The sequence below is a fragment of the Uloborus diversus genome, chromosome 6, assembly GCF_026930045.1.
Source record: "Uloborus diversus isolate 005 chromosome 6, Udiv.v.3.1, whole genome shotgun sequence".
In the NCBI taxonomy this organism is placed as follows: Eukaryota; Metazoa; Arthropoda; class Arachnida; order Araneae; family Uloboridae; genus Uloborus; species Uloborus diversus.
This window is the reverse complement of record NC_072736.1, coordinates 1,846,995-1,861,442: the sequence shown is the minus strand read 5'-3', so window position 1 is coordinate 1,861,442 and position 14,448 is coordinate 1,846,995.

Below are 14,448 nucleotides of genomic sequence, written 5' to 3'. Positions count from 1 at the left end.
CGGAAATTCTCAATGTGCCGATGTCTCAAATTTGCCGAATGATGATAATTTGTCGAATAGAAATCCAAATTTTGCAGAAGGATGATAATTTGTCGAATGGAACTCCTCCACATTTTGCCGAATGATGATAATTTGCCGAATAGAACTCCTCCACATTTTGCCGAATGATGATAATTTGCCGAATAGAAATCCAGATTTCGCCGAATGATGATAATTTGTCGAATTTAAATAAAAATTTCCCGAATGATGATAATTTGCCGAATGGAACTCCTCCACATTTTGCCGAGTGATGATAATTTGCCGAATAGAAATCCAGATTTCGCCGAATGATGATAATTTGTCGAATATAAATACAAATTTCGCCGAATGATGATAATTTGCTAAAAAGAAATCCAAATTTTTCAGAAGGATGATAATTTGCCGAATGGAACTCCTCCACATTTTGCCGAATGATGATAATTTGCCGAATAAAAATCCAGATTTCGCCGAATGATGATAATTTGTCGAATATAAATAAAAATTTCGCCGAATGATGATAATTTGCCGAATGGAACTCCTCCACATTTTGCAGAAGGATGATAATTTGCCGAATGGAACTCCTCCACCTTTTGCCGAGTGATGATAATTTGAAGAATAGAAATCCAGATTTCGCCGAATGATTATAATTTGTCGAATATAAATACAAATTTCGTTGAATGATGATAATTTGCCGAATAGAAATCCACATTTTGCAGAAGGATGATAATTTGCCGAATGGAACTCCTCCACATTCTGCCGAATGATGATAATTTGCCGAATTGAAATCCACATTTCGCCGAATGATGATAATTTGTCGAATATAAATACAAATTTCGCCGAATGATGATAATTTGCTGAATAGAAATACAAATTTTGCAGAAGGATGATAATATGCCGAATGGAACTCCTCCACAGTTTGCCGAATGATGATAATTTGCCGAATAGAAATCCATATTTCGCCGAATGATGATAATTTGTCGAATATAAATACAAATTTCGCCGAATGATGATATTTTGCCGAATAAGTAAATTTTTGGAAGGTCACGATGACCTTCCGTGACCTCCCATCGGGGCGTCTCTGACGATAGGAGTGAGAATGTCTCATTCTTTCTTGATTAAGGATGGCATATCACATTTGTTCGTTTCTCCTCAATTTATTCGTTACGTAGTTTAGCGCTTTTGTGTTTTTGTCGCCGCGATTCGTCTTTTTCTCCTTCAGTCGCTCTTTTCAAGCCTTCGGAAGCACATCATTTATCGCACTGAAGACTTTCTTCTCCAGAGGTTATATTGAAAGTGACAGTGACGAAAGACTACTCGGAAAAAAAAAAAACTATTACTTGTGGGAGATTGCGATGTAATATGTTTATTATTTGCTGGAAAATAATTTTGTATTAATTAAAAAAATAAATAAATAAATAAAAAATAATTTGAATTTTGACATCTTGAATTCAAATTATGATTTTCGCAATCACGAGTGCGTGTGTATGTGTGTGGTGGGGTATGTGTATGTGTGTAAGCATGTGTGTTTGTGTCTGTGTGCAGGCATGAGTGTGTGGGTAGTTATGTGTATATGTGTTTGTGTATGTGTAGGTGTGTGTGTATGGGTGTGTATGTGTTTGTGTATGTGTGGGCATGTGTGTTTGTGTCTGTGTACAGGCATGAGTGTGTGGGTAGTTGTGTGTGTGTATGTGTAGGCGTGTGTGTGTGTATGGGTAGGTGTGTGTGTATGCGTGTGTATGTTTATGTGTGTAGGTGTATGTTTGTGTGTGTGTGTGTGTGCAGGCATGAGTGTGTGGGTAGTTGTATGTATGTGTGTGTAGGTGTATGTGTTTGTGTGTGTATGTGTAGGTGTGTGTATGTGTTTGTGTGTGTGTTTGCGTATGCGTGTGTGTGTGCGTATGCGTGTGTGTGCAGGATATGGACGCAACCTGGAGACTTTGCTCTCTAGAGGAGCAGCATCGGGAGGGCCGGCCGACGGTGGTGCTGCAGAGGGAGGTGGTGGGAAATAAAATCATAGAAACATCAAAACCGCTAAGTGAGAACAATAAGCAATCGTGATTGCTCAAAAAAGAAAGAAAGAGGAAAGAAAAAAGGAAAAATAATAACCAATAAGTATGTAATTGGGAGACTCTTGATATTTTCAAAGATTTGTCGACTAAATGAATTTAATTATAAAAATGTTGCTGATATATCTTGAACATGGCGTTAAATCAACACAGCATTAAGTAATGAAAGGAAAATATTTTTTTTTCTAATGAAATATTTGATTATTTATTCATTTATTTAATTTTGAAATACGTTGAAATTGAGATTCTATGTAACCTCGAAACACGTATCTCCAGTTCACAGCAATATTTTTCAATTTTGCGATATTATATTATCTTCCTTCTGAAAATAGTTATGAATGAGAAACTATAAACTACGACTTAATTTTTATGATATAACGAGCAAATATGGTTCTCTTCCCCCCTCCCGAGCATTATTTTTCCCATTTCCCCCTTCCTGCTCCCTCCCCTTTTCTGTTTTTTCTTTTAAAAAAAAGTACGTGCTAAAATGGCAGAAATTTTGAATCTACTGCCGGCTAATATCTTTTCTTTTTTAACAAGTTTCTATACAATAAAAAATTCTCTTCTGTACGACTATATACGAAAACAGCTAATCTCGAATGCGCCAAAGAGTCGCTCAAGTAGATAATTTACGTTCTAAATAATACTCAGGGATGGTTGGAAAGGTACGACACACAAAAGCCGTAATTAATTCAGCAATTATTTGATTAAAATGTTGCGAATTTCGAGAAAATGACATGACCTCTCAGGTGGTCTGAAGTAATAATTGCGGGAAACAAAAGAGCTGGGAAGGGGAAAATCTTTGTCCTTGAACTTTTGCAAACAAAAGAAAGGTTGTTCTAACAATGAATTTATTTTCGTAAGGAGAGTAAATGATAATAAAACGCTACAAAAAATGCGTCGAGACAGGGGCGTAACGAGGAGTGTTAGATTGTTAGACCCCCAGAACATTCGATTTCAACACTCTGTATGCTGTTGCGTACACTGTGGGCAACATACCAATATCTCCACCGTTTTGGTCTCGTAGAATCACCACTCTGCGTGTGTGGTGGGATGGGTGATGCACATCATTATTTATTCGATTGTACACTGACAGATCGCCTGCATTTACGATGTCCCACAAACATCTCGAGACAGCAAAGAATTAGACAAGCAATCACTCACCCACACAGCACGCGGAGAATGAGTGAAATTTTCAAATTATTGTCTACAGAAGGATTTCTATTCCAAAGTACCACGTAGGCCCTTTTTCCTAGTATTCATTTCATATTGACAACTTGTTATTTACGTTATATTTATTGTATTTTATATTTTATGTTAAAATTTTAAGATGTTCAAAATTCTGTATTCTGTTATTTGTATTCCGTATTCTGTTAGTTTTCTAAATTCTCTATTCTGTACTTTGGAATTAAATAAAAAAGGTTGCAACTTCCCGAGGGTCCCTAATCTGGGCAAGTCACTACTGTGATAGGAACAGGACACCCTCGGGTGTGATGTGATGTGGGCAACATACCGTTCGATCGCATGCCGAAGTCATAAAAGTGATTTTATAACGTAATCACAAGCTGTAGCGCTTGACCGCTCGGTCAACATACCGAAAAAACGAACTAGCACCAAAGAAAACAAATAGATGGTGCCAATGGGGTTGTTTCCTTCAGTCAAAAGTAGTACTTTTAGTCACTGAAATTGATAGAATAAGCAAAAAAAAAAAAAAAAAATTGAATTTTGTCATCTTGAATTCAAATTATGTTTTACGCAATCACGAGTGTGTGAGTGTGTATGTAGGCGTGTGTGTTTGTGAGTGGGGGTATGTGTGTTTGTGTGTAAGGGGTATGTGTATGTGTGTGTAGGCATGTGTGTTTGTGTCTGTGTGCAGGCATGAGTGTTGGTAGTTGTGTGTATGAGTCTTTGTGTGCGTGGGGGCGGGGTATGTGTATGTGTGTGTAGGCATATGTGTTTGTGTCTGATGTGTGCAAGCATGAATGTGTGGGTAGTTGTGTGTATGTGTGTGTATGTTTTTGTGTGTGTGTGTATGTGTAGGTGTCTGTATGTATGCGTGTGTGTATGTGTTTGTGTATGTGTGTATGTGTTTGTCTGTGTGCGTGTGTGTGTGTGTGCGTGTAGTTGTGTATGTATGCGCGTGTGTGTAGGATATGGATGCAACCTGGAGACGGTTTTCGCTATAGGAGCAGCATCGTGAGGAGCCGGTTGACGGTGATGCTGCAGAGGGTGCTGGCGGGAAAATAAAATCATAGGGCATCAAAACAGTCAAATGAAAGCAATAAGCAATCGTGATTGCTCAAAAAAATAACATGGACCCAGAAAATTCTTTTATTTTCCCAACAGTTATTTTTGAATTAATTTTTTAAACTGTTAGATTTTTCAAACAAGACGTGGTCTAGATGACGTCGAATTAAAATTGTGCTCTACGCTTGCTATCAACCACATCGTTGCCACTACACGTGAGTAAAGATGCGAACTAAATATTTTGCTCTGAGAATGGCAACACAGAATGGCATTTCATCATTTGTGATGTCACGGGCAAGAAATGTAAACAATGAAAGATCACCGATTTAAGTAATTTTTTTAAAATGTTAAACTTAAACAAATTATTTAAAAAATGGTTAGCTCCTATGTTTTTAAGCATGTTCTTTCAGAAAAAAATACTTGTAAAATATTGAGCGAATATCGGCAGTATGGAAGATATGGTAAAAAACGACTGGTATGGTTAGAGAAGGTACAGAAATAGGAAAATAGCAATAACTTATTTTTTTTTCCAATGCTATGCAAATTATTACTGATTATTATATTACTCAATCCATTTGTAGGTGGTGGCATACATTTTTACGAATGTACGAGTATATTTGCACTTTGTTTCCGGAATTTTAAAACTTCGACTTTTTATTTTCATATACCATTTGAATAACAGGACATTCTGTATCATAATATGAGGCATCTACTTTCTAAGCAAATTTAATTAAAGATTATTTATCAATTAAAATCAATTTAATATGTTATATCGATCGTTAAATTTTACTATTTGTTTCATTTTACAAGCAAAAGAAAATAAGTAACAGTATTAGATAATATTTATCACTAAAATTGTAATAGAAGTTGTTTGCGGATGGCGGTCTAACGTACCCCGCGAAGCGGACCAACGTACCCCGTGCATGGTGTACGTTGGTCACTTTGCAAAGTTCCGTTAAAAAATTGAAAAGAAAAAAAAAAAAAAAGATCAATCTTACATCATCAAAAAAATGTTTGACGAAACTTATTGTAGAAAATCGAACTAATTATTAAATTTTTTGATGAGATAAAAAAATTAAAAGTAGAAAAGCGGACCAATGTGCCCCGTCTCCCCGATATTTTTAAGAAAGCGATTTAAAAAAATCTAATTAAACAATATCTATCTTGATTTCAAAAATATTTTTTGTTTGAACTCTCTTAAAGCTTTTATTTTAATAATTAAGACTTATTAACCGTAATTACATTTAGCAAGCAATTATGGCGGGTAATAATTTTATTACACCAGAAGTAAATGAAATTGCCTCTTGCTAAAGCGTTTTTAACACAGCAAAATGTTCAAGCAAGGAGATAAAAATTCAATTTAGCTACATTATGCATCATTTTCATTAGGTTGAAATATTTATTTTTTTTAATGCTTAATTTTTTAGTTTAGCTGAGAAATTCCTCCATTACTTGTGGCGTTGTGAAAGTCGTTTCTTTTTACATAGCCATGATTACGAAAGCAAAATAAAAATATATCTAGTTACAAGACAATTGTTACCTCAATGCAGTCAATCAATGACAATTATAAATTTAAAGAGGAAAAAAAAATTAATTTGAATTTTGACATCTTGAATTGAAATAATGTTTTTCGCAATCACGAGTGTGTGTGTGTATGTAGGCGTGTGTACTTGTGTGTGGGGGTATGTGTGTTTGTGTGTAGCGTATGTGTATGTGTGTGTAGGCATGTGTGTTTGTATCTATGTGCAGTCATGAGTGTGTGGGTAGTTGTGTGTATGAGTGTTTGTGTGCGTGGGGGTGGGATATGTGTATGTATGTGTAGACATATGTGTTTGTGTCTGTGTGCATGCATGAATATGTGGGTAGTTGTGTGTATGTGTTTGTGTGTGTGTGTGTATGTGTTTGTGTTTGTGTGTGTGCGTGTGTGTGTGTGTATGTGTTTGTGTGCAGTTGTGTATGTATGCGCGTGTGTGTAGCATATGGATGCAACCTGGAGACGGCTTTCGCTATAGGAGCAGCATCGTGAGGAACCGGTCGACGGTGATGCTGGCAGAGGGTGCTGGCGGGAAAATAAAATGATAGCACACCAAAACAGTCAAATGAAAGCAATAAGCAATCGTGATTGCTCAAAAAAGCTTCAATGTTTGTAAATACATAAATGTATTTTTCATGCATAAAAATGCGTGTCGAAACGTTAAGGAAAAGGAAGAGGGCATGAACTTGAGATTAATAAAAAGTATGAAACATTATATTAAAATTAATTGAAAATGGAGAAAGTCAGGGAAAACTAGCTGGCACATATGGAATTTCTAAAACTACACTGTCTAATATAGTTAAAAACAAGAAAAAAATAACAAAATTATTCGAATAGTATTTTTAATTATTGTTTCATTTTCAATAATGTTAAACAATGAAAAAGAGTTGAACAGAAAGAATAAGGGTGAATACATGGTGCAAGAAATGACAATAAATAAATAAAAATGATTACCGCCCTTTATAAGTTGACCACCTAAGTTGACCACCAAAGTACTGCAACGCGAGTTGTCAACTTACACAGGTTTCAATGTAACTGTATACATTGTTCCGTTCTGAAGAATTCTTACCACATAATATAATATTCTACAAACAAAATGCGTTTATGACTTCCATTTTCAAACAAAATTGATTACTTGACTTTTTTCTGATAAAAATCTTCATTATTTTGAAAATATCTTCGTCCTAGCATTGATATTCCAATCTGATTACTCCGTGAATCTTTTCAGTGAAATTTTTTTAATTAGTTTACCTTGAAAACGAAATTTAATTCTAGCGGAAAAATGATGCCATCGAAGAAAAAACTAACTTCGCTCTGCATAAATATAATGCATAAAAATTCAGTTTTCGCTTGTCACATAAACACATTAAGAGTTCAAACAAGTTGCCAGAGGAATAAAAGGTGTTATTTTCTTCCTGTGTTTGCTCCCTCAGGGAATGTAAACACAATTTTGTAATTAGAAGGCGCTGATTTTATTAAAAAGGAAAACCTTTAATTAATTTCTATTATCGATCTGTTTTGCCTGGATGCTTTTGAAAATGCGTAACAAACGCTTCATTTAACTAAAAGAACCAACTTATTTTGTCATTAAAAATCTATATATGGCATAATATTCTTAACTTAGTTGTTTTTCTAATATAAATTAATGTAATATTTATTAATAATATAATATTTAGAGCAAGAAATGTAATTAAGAATTACTTCGCACCCCGAGTCGCTCAGATGGCGCAACCTGACTCTATATACACACTGCTCGACAAAAGTATTGCAGAATTGAGAAATGTAACATTCTTTCAAGAACGAACCCCCTCCCTCAAATTTTTTTTTTTTTTTTGCAACTCACCGATACTTTTTTGTGTCGAAATGTCAAATTAGTTTAGTGACAAGATATGATTGCGTATTGAACATAAGTAATTATTTAATTTTATAAAAAGTATACTTCAGTCGACTCCCGCTACAACGCGATTCGACCTACGCGAAATGGTTATAACGCGATTTTCCCACCAGTATATAATTTTAAACCTAACGCGAATTCCTCGCCTGCACCACAAAAATTTTGAGAATCGAATCGTGGTGTGAAAGTATCGGCTTTGTCATTGGCTATACTAAAAATATTTTTTTCGTTAATGGGCCTTCATCCCTCTAGCATCAACGGCAGCGAAAGTTCCCACACCGTACTAGTCTGAACATAGCTTTGTTTGTGCATACAAATAACTTCTCCGTATTGACCGTATTTTTTTCATTCCAAATGCGAAAGTTAATGAAATATAATGACACCTAAGAGCACCGTTCCATCTAAAGTTTGTCAAGACAGAAAGAAAGAGAGAATGTTTCTGACAATTAAAGAAAAACTAAAAGTTCTCGATCTGCTTGAACAACTAAACAATGCGTCTAAGGTAGCACGACACTATTAGGTGTGAGTGAATTTTCCATATGTACAATTAAAAGTCAAGATAAGGAAATCCGTAAATGTTCGCCGAGTAGTGTCTATGCAAAATGTAAAAAAAAATTATATTAATTTGAATTTTTGGCATCTTGAATGCAAATTATGTTTTTCGCAATCACGAGCGTGTGTGTATACGAATGCGCATATGCCTTTGTGTAGGCGTCTATGTGTGTGTGTTTGTGTAGGCGCATGTGTATGGGTGCGCGTGTGTGTATGTATGCATGTGTATGCGTGTTGTGTATGCAGTGCTGTGTGTGTACGCACGTGTGTGTGTGTGCAGGCGTTCGTGCGTGTGTGTATGTAGGCATATGTGTTTGTGTCTGTGTGCAGGCATGAGTATGTGTGTGTGTAGAAGTGTGTGTTTGTGTCTGTGCGCAGGCATGAGTGTGTGTAGGCGTGTGTGTGTATGCGTGTGTGTGTAGGATATGGACGCAACCTGGAGACGGTTTTCGCTAGAGGAGCAGCATCGTGAGGCCGGTCGACGCGACGGTGGTGCTGGCAGAGGGTGCTGGTGGGAAAATAAAATGATAGGAATTCAAAAACAGTCAAGTAAGAACAATAAGCAATCGTGATTGCTCAAAAAAAAAAATTATGGAAATGGAAAACCCTCTTTGAGAATTAAAGAAACCAAGAAGAGGGATGTTGCCATAGATGGAAAAGTTATAAAAGAACTAGCGAAGCAACTGTATTTAAAAATACATTAGAATAACGACTTGATCACGCAGCATAAATCATCAACATCTTCATTTATTAAAGTTACAAATATCATTACTTTATCTACTGCACAGTATTATTATAGAACATCATTACATTATTAGTACATACTGTACTGGTTTATATTTTATGTCTCTATTTCCCGTTCATGACTGATTTTGTGTATCGTAACAACATTTTATGTTGATTAAGACAGTTTTTTAAACAATAGAAATAAAAATTCAGTTCTTTAAGTAAGAAATGGTAAGGTGTAATTGAGAAATGTTTTAAAACAGTTTGAGGTGGTGTTAACAAGTGCTTAAAATAATTAGGTATGTTTATAAAAACACTAGCCGCCTTCGGCGACCAGCTGGTCCGCCTTTTTACGCAATCCACCTTTTGTGCCAGGGTTGCCGCCTTCGGCGGCTGTTTACACAATTTAGAGACGGTATTAATCAATGTTTTTTTCTATATATCAATATTATCATTCGCCTTTTTACGCCAATGTTGACTTTTTCGGCGGCTGCTTAAAAAAATTGTCGATGGTATATATCAATCTTTTTCTCTATACATCAATATTATCATTCGCCTGTTTACGCCAAGGTTGCAGATATCAGCGGCTGCTTAAATAAATTTTGTGTTGAATAAAGTATTTTCTAGATCTATCTCCCGTTATGTCTTTAGAATATTTCTATGGGGAGGGGGCGAAGGGAGGCACCAAGGACATACCCTTCATGCAAATTTTGTCGGAAAATAACAAAAAGCATTTCCACTTTTATTTGAAAGCATTGTTTTTCAAAGTCATGGTGTGTGGGGGTGAGGGGGGTGCACAATTGATCCCCCGTTGAAGTTCCTCTATTTCTTACTGTCCATCTACTGTATCCATCTCTATATTTGTCCACCTTTCTATCTATCTATCTATACGATCCATGCATATCTACCTCTTATAGTAATTAACAACCCTTTCTATGTAAAAAAAAAACATTTTTTGCCCACTTAATATCATTTCTCTATCTACCAAACATAACCACCAATCCCTACAAAAATCATGCAAAAAACCGCGGACTTTATTTATTTACTTAAAATTACACGCAAAAAAACGGCTCTATATTCCCTGTAGTGTGCAAAAAGCAGCGCTTGCAAAAGATTTAAAAAATCACCGCTTTTACTGAATTAAAATGCGCAAAAATATTTGAACAAAAATAAATATATCAAACAGTCCAGAAAAAAAAGTCGGAAAAATAAAGATATGAAATCTCTGAACGTTAAAAAATAATAATAAAGAGAAAGCAAACGATTTCAGTTAGGTCACGTGATGAGGAAGTGCGGAACTCAGCCGGCAATGCTTACAGGTCGCGTCGTGTCCTGCCTTTAAAAAATTGTAAAAAAAAAAAAAACTTTTGCGTATTTTTAAAAACTTTTTTCTTCTGAAGGGGGCGGAATGTTTTTACTATTACTAACTAAAATTTTGGAATTGAGGGCTCAATACTTTTTGCAGGATGGGTTTCGAAAAAAACTAAACCCAGAAAAAAATGCGAAATAAAGGTTTTTTAAAAAATTTATAAAAAATACAAAAATTTCTCTATCTTCAAACTTTTTTCATTCATCATATTTAAAATGAAATTTCCTACACTATAGTACAAAAAATATTTGTGTGGTGCGATTGGTTCGGGGCCTGTGAGGTAAAAAATATTAAAAAGTGCAAAAAAACGCATAAAACATTAAATAACTTTTTTTCTATTAAAAATATCAAAAATCGAAGCCCGAGGTGCACATCTTCAGCAAAAATTGCACCAGTATACCAAATTTCATCTTTCTAGGCCTTACAGTTTTCCCGGGAAGCGCGCCACACACACACACACACAAACATCTTATTTTATTATATGTACTAGCCGCCTGCGGCGACCAGCTGGTCCGCCTTTTTACGCCATTCGCCTTTTTACGCCAGGGGTGCCGCCTTCGGCGGCTGCTTAAACAATTTAGCGACGACATTAATCAATGTTTTTCTCTATAAATCAGTATTGTCATTCGTTTTTTTACGTCAATGTTGCCGCCTTGGGCGGCTGCTTAAATAAATTTCGTGGCGGTGTCAATCAATCTATATCTATCTATATCATTAATAATTTGAATAAAATATTTTCTAGATCTGTCTCCAGTTTCGTCGTTTGGAATATTTTTAAAGGAGGGGGAGGGGAGACACAAACGACGTACTCTTCATGCAAATTTTGTCGAAAAATAACAAAAAGCACTTCCACTTTTATGTGAAAGCATTGTTTTTTCAAAGTATGTGGGGAGGGAGGGGGCATTGACACCCAATGTGCAAGCAGCCACCTACGGCGGCTGTTTGGCTAACTTGTCATTTACCTTTTTACTTCAAGTTTGCCGCCTTCGGCGGTTGTTTAAATAAATTTGGCAGCAGTATTAATCAATCCATCTCTATCTTTTTTTTGTGCCATTCACATTTTTACGCCAAGAAAGAAAATTTACACATTCCCTTTCCTTTTCCACAACGCGAAATTTCGACTTACGCGAGTTGTCTTGGCCCTCGCGTTAGTCGGGATTCCACTGAGTATATAAAAAAAAGTTCAAGTTATCAGAAATTGGAATTAATTTCCGCTCTCAGGTTTTGCATTATTTCTTTCACTATTTCGTGGTACCAAACTTCGCCTATTGTTTCCTTAACTATCTTTTCTACCCTTGCACTTAAGGGGTTACCGTACCTCAAAAATGATGAAACAATCAAAAAAAATTTTTATTGCTTATTTCAAAATTAAAACTATTCTGAACACAGGGAAAAAGTTTCATTGCTTTAGTTAAAATATTTAAAAAGTTATGAGTGGTTTTAGGCCATGCTCGCTATGTGTTCTTATGCAAAAGAAAAACTTTAAATTGCTTTTTCTCAATGATGGTTTTTTGGTGTTTTCATGTCATTAGAATCCCTAAGGATTTTTTTTCTATTAAAGATACAGCTTTAAAGTAATACTTTGTGCAATTGGGATAACATATTTGACAAAACTGTGCATTGGATGAGCATTTTATAAATAACTCAAATGTTTAGAGCATGTTAAACCTTCAAAAACCAAATTTTTTGAAAAAAATTACGATTTTTTCCGTAATTGTTCACAGAAAATTTTCTAGTAAACACAAAAGCAAATGAATGCACAGATTTTTAGAGATAATGATTGTGATCGTTTAGCAAAAAAAAAAAAATTAATTCGTGCAAAAATAAAAAAACCTTAGGAATTTCAAAAAATTGAAATTTTCTTCAATTTTTTGAATTTTTAAAAATAGTAGGCAATATTTTTAAATTTTGAAAATAAATTATTAATTAAGAAATAAGTATGCATGTTATGGTTTCAAAGAAATATAAAATTTACTTAAATTTAAAAAAAATATTTGAAAGGTACTGTGACCCCTTAAAAAATATCTATTCAATTTCGGTGGTTTATCTTAAAGAAATGATAGATTCCTCAAACTTTCAATACTATACAGAGTCCGACAAATTCCGGGGCCAGGTTCCCCGGGCGACTAAAAATGGCGACTAGTTCTCTCAGAAACGAGAATCTTTCGGAAGCCATTTTTCACTGAATGTTCCTATAAACCAAGAGAAATAATTTGCCTGTCGCCTAAAATTTTTTCCTGGCTCCTCAGATATTACAATTTTCGTCGATCCCTGTATATACAGTCAAACCTCCGTATATCGATCTTCCACATATCAAAATTTTCTATACATCGAAATCCCAGCAAATTTCCATGTTCATTACATAGAAAAATTGTTTCATGTCAGAAAAATCTCTATATATATCTAATTTTTTTTCGAGACATTCGTAGATTTTTTTTCCACTTTAGACTGTTGTCTCGTGAAAAATTGAAGGTTAAGGAGAATTATGTATATTAAAGGTTGCTACGAAACTCATAAGGAATCTGGGGTTGAGGGGTGTGAAGATAGGTCGTTGTTTCGTTCTGGAGTTCTTAAATTCCCTCAAGTTTATTTCAAATCTTAGTTGTAACCAGTAACATTGTAAAATCAGTTTCAAGTTCTCCCTTTTGTCTGTTGATTATCATTTCTAGTCTTTTTAGCTGCAGTAAAAATCATTCAAGTTAAGTAGACTGCTTTTTTACTTTTCTTTCGATTACATTGTCAAAACGAAAATCCCCTCATGTTGCGGATCAAGTTGAATTGAAGAAGAATGAAGATGTATGAAGGCGCAAAAATGTAATTTCTGTTATTTTTTAATTATTAACTTTTATTTAATCCGATGTTCGTATCAATTAGAAATTGGGTTTCATACACGTAAATTAGCTTTAATTTTAATGTTTTATGAGACTTTTAGGATAAAATAAGATCGTTTTCTATATATCGAAATTTCTATGTATCGAATTTTTTCCGACAATTTGCTACTTCGATATATTGAGGTCCGACTGTACTTCTTATAGTCGGAGAACCAAGTTCTCAGACGCATTCTAATTTCAAAAAAAAGAAACATGTTTCTCCACGCATTCGTGCATTTAAGAAATTCGATAGCAATAAAACAGAAAATATTCCACATTTATTTTCTCTTGAAGCGAAGCAAAAATTTGAAAAACAAATGTATGAACCTAATACTCGAAATCGCAAATTCGTCTGCGAAGTTCAAGACATTATTTGAAACAGAAAAAGCAGGAAAATGTTAGAGATGTGCATTTTAAAGGAATTGCTTAGATGTCCCTATATTTAAATGAGCTGTTTTTGCTGCCGTTGGTTCAGATTTCATTGAAATATAAATTTGAATATACGTTACGTTTCATTAAACTAGAGAAACAGAATTCTATTTCAAATTCATGAACGAAATTGAATGTTGTTTTCACTGCTAGGGTACAGTTTCCGGATAATATGTAAAGGGATTTAGATAACATATATACACTTCGTTGAAATTTGTTTGTGCTGTTTTTTTACTTCCTTTTACAAAAAATGAAGTATTGTATTCGCGAAAAAAATTTCACGTAAAAATCGGCCTTAATTTCCATTTTTCTCACCCACGAATGAATGTTGAGTTTTTTTTTCGACCCGACCACACGTGGATATATGCTTAGGAACGTACAGACACCAGAAATATCCATTTTGACGACCCCCGAGTTAATTACAACGAGTTTCCTCGTGACGTCCGTATGTACGTAAGTATGTGTGTATGTATCTCGCATAACTCAAAAACGGTTTGTCCTAGGAAGTTGAAATTTGGTACGTGGACTCCTAGTAGGGTCTAGTTGTGCACCTTTAATTTTGGTTGCATTCGGATGTTTCTAAGGGGGTCTTTTGCCCCTTCTTGGGGGAGAAATCATTGTTAATTTCGATGTAAACTGAAGTGGTGTTATAATTTGTCGGACACTTGGCGATATATCGCCAGTCTTTTGTTTGCCAAGTTTTGTCGCCAACTTGGCGACAAAGTTGGAGGATTTTTTTTTTA